Source organism: Podarcis filfolensis (genome assembly GCF_964270895.1).
Source record: "Podarcis filfolensis genome assembly, chromosome: 3".
In the NCBI taxonomy this organism is placed as follows: domain Eukaryota; kingdom Metazoa; phylum Chordata; class Lepidosauria; order Squamata; family Lacertidae; genus Podarcis; species Podarcis filfolensis.
Window position 1 is genome coordinate 6,755,064 of NC_139606.1, and position 7,771 is coordinate 6,762,834.

General features: G+C 38.1%; 1 long non-coding RNA gene across 1 annotated transcript; it reads right to left on the reverse strand.

The window, feature by feature from the left end:
- Window positions 1-2,074: 2,074 nt before the first annotated feature.
- LOC310759523 lies at window positions 2,075-7,515 on the reverse strand. Its single transcript, XR_014546375.1, has 4 exons — window positions 7,297-7,515; window positions 6,535-6,655; window positions 4,719-4,907; window positions 2,075-2,758 (listed from the first exon to the last, which is right to left on the reverse strand). It is a non-coding gene; the product is annotated as an uncharacterized lncRNA (long non-coding RNA).
- Window positions 7,516-7,771: the final 256 nt, after the last annotated feature.

Consider the following 7,771-nt stretch of genomic DNA (forward strand, 5'->3'; position numbering starts at 1 on the left):
GGAAGGGGGTGGAATCTAAACAAAGGATGTGTAAGCAATTTCATTTATTTTGATAAACCTCCCTCCTGCTCAAGAGCATTTTGCTGTCTTTGTCAAAGTGAATGACAACAATTTGGCCAACTCTCTCTAAGCCACACTCAGCAGTGACAGGCAAATTATCAAAGGCCCTGCACTCCTTATTATCAGAGGAGAAGTCATCAGGAGGACGCGTGGAGGATCCCTCTCCCCTGTCACTATTTGTCAGTGGGACAAGGGCCACTGCTATGGGGAGCTGACAGGTAATTTCAACAATAACAATTACTCCTATTACTGGTGTCATAAACAATTCGCCCAAGGCATGACAATAGCAAAGCTTTATAATTCAATGCCATATAAATAAATGCCAGCAGGTAACAAGTAATTTAGCTCCAATCAAGCCTTGGCCCCAGCATTAATATTGTTATTGCACGAAAATGGAAAATTGAAAAAAAAAAATTCAATAAGTTAATGAATTAAGAAAGGGTTCAAGGGCTAGCAAAGAGCAGCAGCTTTAAAATCACCCTTTAAGATCCATTTTGCATTTGCAATACTGTACATTTACTATTTCACAAGATAATAGCAGAGGTATGGTTCAGCTTACTTGTGTTTCTGCCCTAGAGAAAATGCGAATTTCATTGTATTCTTGTTTGTCTTCAGTTATTAAACTGCATATTTAAAATGTACATTAAGAACCAATGTGTCCCTGCACTTCCCTATTTGTTTTAATGCAGACAAAAATCGAATTGAAGAGGTCATATGGCTTAAGATAAGCTATTAGCAGCCTGATCCAAAGCCCAGTTGAAGAGAATACTGGGACTTACATCAGGTTTAACTCTGTTAAGTTCAATATAGCAGCAATTCATATTTACTAAGCCGTGAATTAGGCTAAGAATGTGTAGTTAAAAATTCAGTACATTGTATTTTTCCTTTTCCGTTCAGGTTTGATGAGACAGCAACTGAAAGTTGTTTTATTATACAGTAACACAGTGTTGCAATAAAATGCTCTTTTCTCTGTTAGTTTCCTGCCTCACTTTTGCAAGCAGAGCCACAAAATTCAAATCCTGACATTAGCAAAATAAAGCACAAGCAAGTCTTATTACTCCGTGTTGATCCGCCCAATTTGCAATTTTACTCTTTGTCCACTAAGACAATGTGGCATCACTTTGACAGGAGTAAAAGAATTTGAAAATCTCTAATTAGAAGAGCTGTGGAGCAATTAACGCATGTCAAATTTCACTTCATCAAGTGCCACTCTAATTTTCTCACTAAAAATTAATGGACTTTTTTTTTTTGTATGTGCATGTCCCCTCAAGGCAATGTTGATTCAAATCTGCTCAAGAAGCACTGCTGCACAGCTAAGCATCTTTTTGATTACAATCCGACACACTTCTAACTGCTTTCATTCTCACTGCCACAGATACTTTGTCAACAGTCAAATTACACCACGCTGATAACAATGCATAATGGTGTTCCTCAAAGGAGGTGCCTGTCATGGAAGAGTGTTTCATAAAATGCACCATCTTCTTCACTAAGAAACGCCCCTGTTTTAAACCAAACTTTTTGTGTGGCTTCAGCAGCCCTTGCTCTGCATGTTTGCGTCTGTTTCATTGCAATTTATTTAATTCTAGATCACAGGGAAAGACAGTTGTGACTGATTAAAGATGGCAAGTGTAGAACGAAAAACAAAGGAGGATATCACTTTTCACCATTTCTTCTCCAAGACAGGTTTCTATGCAGTATCCTGGAATTGCCCAACAGCTATTCAGCAAAAGACAAAGACACTCCTCATATGAACTGCCTTGTGATGTCAGTCGTAAAAGTTTTCCTGAGCAAAAGCTGCAAGTTTTGGCACAAATACTATAAACATAACCGAAAGTGTTCTTTTAATGGATAGTATTTGGATTCCAACAGAATTTGTATAATGGTAGTATTTGCCGGATCCCATCAAAAATAAAATAAAGAATTAAAAACCGGAAGAGGCAAGTGACAAATAGCTTTTTATATTTGGAAAAATAACTCCTGAGTGTTGCGAGATGTGGAAAAATGGGCTCATCTAAACGTTTTTATTTTTAAAGTTTATTTATTTATGGTTGATATGCAAGTACAGAAAAGCTTTAGGAGAAGGAGGGGGGGTTCCTTTTCTTTGATCAAAGCTGACTCTCATAGACCTTGGAAAATTTCCAGTTATTCAAATGCCTCTCCTCCCCATCCCCCCAAATTAAAACATGTCTGTGTTGAACCACTAATTAGTGACTTAACTACCGTAATATACAACTTTGCTACAAATGTCAAACGTTATCTTTTGTGTTTGATTGCTTCTCATCATTTTAAACATCTTATATTTACAGTTTTTATGCCAAATTCATCTCTGTTGCTGGAACTTAATTAACCAGAATGGAAAGAGACCATTGGATAATAGTTCACATTTTCATTATATTCCCTTACCATTTTGACCATGTTGCCATTAACAGCTTGGTGCAACTTTATAACAATGTCTTGCAATCCACAGATGTCTCCTTTAGAAAATGTTCAGACATTTTCAGAGTTCTGGGGACAGTCATATAGATTTTTCCTTTGTCCCATTTTTGGCATTTATGTTCACAGAAACCAGATCTCAACACAAACTGCTGAAGCATTTAAAACTCCGCAGTGGTGGTGGGATGGAAACAGCGTCATCAAAAGTTAAGCAAATCAAACTGATAAGATGTGTTTCCTTCTTATTAATGGTGATTCTATATTCCTTAAAAATGATAATGTGGGAATTAGACAAGATATAGAATATACACTGCATATCAAATACCTTTTTAAAACATACAATCATTCTGGCATTTAAACAATAAGCAGAAAATAAATTGAATGTGAGGATGAGGTAAAGCAATACACGGATAAAAATTTGAAAATATAACTTCAATGCAAAACCGTTTTTTCTTCAGGGTTTTTTCTTTTGTTTTTTAAATGCTAAATAAACAATACATAATGCATCCCTCATCAGCCGCGAACCATGAGGGCTCTGCACTCAAATAACAGGAAACATATTCAATTTTCCTAACAGAAGACAGTTCATTAAGCTGTGCCACATCAAATAAAACTTTAATTTCTTCAGCATCCGAGTCGCAATGAAAGCAATTGATGAAGATGAGCCATATGGTACTTCTATCAGCAAACACATATTGCTCATTCCCCAAAAGTTTTCTAATTCTGCTCCCCAGGCCTGTGTAATATAGATAATGTGCTCTGAGAGCAGCAACCATGAGCTATCTGGTGTACATTTCTAATACTGTATTTAATGGGAAATAATGAATCATAAAAGCCTGCGGAAGGCTGCTTTTGCTAACCTAAATCTCAGCTGTAATTTCATCGTTCTGTGCCTAAGATGCTGTTTGCCCTTTCTAAACAACAGCAACTGAATGTAATAATGCAGCCGCTTTAAACCTGGGTGGGAGGAGAAATCCTCCTTAATACACCCAGGCTTCGTTTAACTCTTGAGGCTCCAAAGACACCGAAACTAGGATTAATAAAAGAGTATTGTATGCTATGAAAATATTACATACATGTGTACACAGGCACACAGGCACGTGGAAATACTTATTTCCATCTGTATCTATATGATTGTATTAAAAAAATTGAAGCTCTCCCAAACAGATAACTAAATGTGTGTGTGGTGGGGGGAATGATTTGAGACTCCAAAATTTGGAACTTTCATAGTAGCAGCTGCAAACACCCAGACTTTATAAGAATTCTTTAAAATGATTTTTTTTTCTATGTACAAAAAATTGAAAGACAATTCCCGAATGAACAAGTCCATATAAAAGTATCAGTTTACAAGGTTAGGTACCGGTATATTTTGTTTAGATTTAGACATTACTGATTCATGCAACCTTTTTTTTTTTTACAAGCTTCTAAATTATATTTTTATATCCAACGAGGATTTAAATATCAAAAATTGCTAAGCAAAAATAGATGGGTTGAAGTTAAACTTTACATGGCTCAGTCATGCAGAGTGTGCTGTTCTGAGAATGTCCTTAAATCTGCAAAAAGTTCAGACGTTAAGCCAACACGTTTTCTTAAAGATATGGTACTTCCACCATATGCATTGGAAACATATTTAAGTGAATGTGTTTGGCAACATATGAATCCCAAACAATCACATTGCAAAGGAAGCCTTTGGAAAGTTAGAGATTGTCTTTAGAAGCTTATTAAAATCAGCATGTTACATGTCTGTCTTTGAATTTAGAGACGTGATTGCCTTCATTAATGCTGCCTGTTTGGGTGCTTTTCCCGCAAACGATTTCAGTGCCTGCTTTCTCCACACCTTCTCTCGCCCCAATGCTGATTCTCACTAGCTGCCCACTTGGGAGTTTTCTCCTAGTAAAATCTCAAACAACAAATTAATCTTCCTTATGCAGCAACATTTACCGGCAGGTGAAATAACCCAAAACACCACAGTATTGAATGCAATGTCCTCAAAGAAGAGGTAAAATAAACCTGACCATCTCCAGTGAGAAAAAAATAAATACCCATTTCCAAAACGAAATAAGCACATTGATTATATTTCATGAATGTCTTAAAAACAAGTGTTTAAAGACTCCCACCCCCCTGTCCCCCCTGCTCCAAACAGCGCAGAAACCTCTGGGTCACAATGACAATGTCACTATTGCAATGTAAAACAAGCTGCGGGATAAAAAGGTGCTTTCTGTTACCATTTTATCAAAGCTGTTCATCTTCTAGCTGCAGGCAGCATTTTGCCGGAATTGCAGATATTTCTCTGTCCAGGCGCCTTTGTTTGTGCATCTCATTTGCATATATTTATCTCCAGCTGAGGGTGCTTTCAGCTCATTAAGGCCTCCCCTCACATTATTTCATAAGCCAGCTGCTAGGAGGGATTTCACCTGTGGTGAGTGAGAAAAGAAGGGTAGAATAATAATAATAATAATAATAATAATAATAATAATAATAATACTCCAAACACACAACGCAGCGCACCCCCCCCAATTCTTCATAAAAAGGAAATTTTCGGACTCTCTTCCCCTATAAATGGGCACCATTTGTGTTAAACAGCTTCTTGTCATGATAGATGCCTCCGAGGGTCAGGGGTGAAAGTTGATTTGAAGGTCAGCAGTAAAACAACAGACAAACCAGACGCCAAACTGGTTCCTGAGCTGTCGGTGGGAGCGCTGGTAGAACCAGGTCTTGAACCTTTTCCAACCTCTAATAAAACAGGCTAAGAATCTGAAGTGGATCAAGCGGACCCCAGAGGAAGCTGTGCAGAAACACACACACAAATAATATCGATATCAAGCAGCAAGGAGAAACAACGTGGGCAGCTGTCCCGCTGTACAGGCATGCTCCTATTGTTTCAAGAGCAGGGGAATTAATTCCACTTATTTATTTAAGGCGTGTCAACTCACTGCCTAAACCTGTTTCAGTGTCAAGATGAATAAAACTTTTATGGCTCATAAAATGGAGTAATTCATCTCAATGTTCTTTGTGGTGCTTCCCCCCCCCTCCCCTGGCATAGAGAGATGGGTCTCCGTTCGGAATGGTTGCAGCCAAATGTACTGTTGCTACGGGATGCACCATACGAAAAAAAAGGGGGGCACAGCAGCAGAATTATTTGATTGGCAAACGGAGAACGGCACAAACAATAAAGCAGAAGAGGTTAGAAGCTGAGTAATCACCTCCAAAATTCTCACAGGCAGAGCCTCCCTCGCCTGCATTTGCAAGCCTGCTTCGTTGCAAGCAGGGAGCTGCAATGTTGACCCTAAAACATTTAAAAATAAACAAATTCCAGCGAGGAATGTGGTTGTTGCTTTTTTGCACATTACGTTGCTCACCTGCTTCTGCCTCAGTCATCCATTTGCTTATTAAGTTGGCCCTTCTCAGTTTTGCACCAGTGCGAACAATACCAAATTCTTACATTTATTAAAAAGTAGACCCAATCTCTTACCTGTAGACTCGTCTGAGTTTGCTACCCAGGTGTGGGGTTCACAGCTAATAACGCCTCACGAACCAATTCTTTCCACTCACCCAGGATGTGTTTAGTTCACAGTAGTTGTAAAAAGTATAGCCTGAAATTTAATGCATTTGAATGTGCCATATCTGATGAGTGAGAAGCAGACTCTCTCAAATAGCAAAGCTTAAAACGGATTATCCAGGTTTTAAAGAGAGGGCAAGTGTGCCTGCAACTGGTTTTAAATAGAACGAGGACACCTTTGAAGTAATGGGAAATAAATTACAGCAGAATTGCTGCCCCTGGACCAAAAAAAAAAAAAAAAAAAGACAATTTCAATTTTAAGAAATGTTTGTAAAATAAACTTTTATGACATGTTTGTAAAATAAATATTCAAATATTGGTCTCTGCTTAGATATATCTATGATACTTAGTCATTGGTTTGTTTATAGTGAAAGGGAATCTGAAATAAACAAATGCCATTTTGTTTAGCGCTTCATCCAAAATGCTCATCACAGTAACATGGTGTTTTCATTGCGTGAATTGCAGGTTCTCTTCAAACTTACGTTTCCTTTACAAATTCAGATCACTGTCACTTTTTCAGCATTCGCTGCCTACAATGTGAAGGCATCCCCATTTTTAGCTTCAGCTCATCTTATCCGAAACAAGCCTTGACTCAAAAAAACTCTGAAAGAAACATGAAAAATAGGAGATATTCATAATGACTAAACTCTGCCTCAGTAACAGCTTGCATTTCCACCTTGGCCTGCATTTAAAAGATTTCCTTTTATTTCACCTAAAGAAAGAGTGTCTCTGACTGAAATGCCTTTAAAACTTTTGAAATCTTGTTCATACCTTGATTTATTTATTTTTAACAACTTGAATAAGTTCATTACGGCTATCTGGGCATTTGTTCTCTCTTAAGAAACACAGAATACACCCCAGATCCCAAACAGATCTCTTACTCCCCCAAAAGATCTTTAACCGTGTTTCTCATTTTTCTTTGCCTCTAATCTAATCGCTAATTCCTTCACTTGGTCAAGAAGTTAAAAATGTTAAGTGCTAGCAGCGCCTCCTTCCTCCCCCTCATATCTGTCTCTGTTTATGGAACGGGCCCTGGTTTCCTCCCTCGCTTGTTCAGCTCCAGGTCTTCAGGTCAGGAGACTGTAAATACACACAGCACTGCCCCAAACCCATAAATCTGAGCAAAGGGCAGGCATATATATTCAGATAAGCAATGTGGAGGGGAAAGAAAGGAAAGACAGAACAAACAGAGTCTGTAGAGCGCCAGGCGTTTTCCTAGAAACAAAATTAAAATGCCAACAAACCTCTCCGTAAGGCAGTAGAAGGAGAGAAGTCTTCTTGCTGAACATCGGCCTCTAAAAGATGAGTTTGGAATCATCACCGTTCTCCTCCCACTGTTTATATACAAATGAGTAAAATAAATGCATTTTATTGCCTTCGAGACAGGGAAAACAAACAAAGCCATTGCACTTACATTCCTGCACGCTGTTCTGGTGTCTCCCAATTGCAACCGGTTGTTTTGGTACCCAGTTCCTCACCAATTTAAGAAACCCCAGCAACAGCACTAATTCCTTTCTACAACAATCCCAATCCTGGGGAGGGTGGGGTACAAATAAATTATTATTATTATTATTATTATTATTATTATTATTATTATTATTAAAGGACCCAATGAGACAGTGCTGAAACCACCTTACCAACCCCCCTCCCAATAATAATCAATTATTTCATCAAATAAGATTTGGTGCTAAGGTTTGCCAAATGGCACATGCATCATTG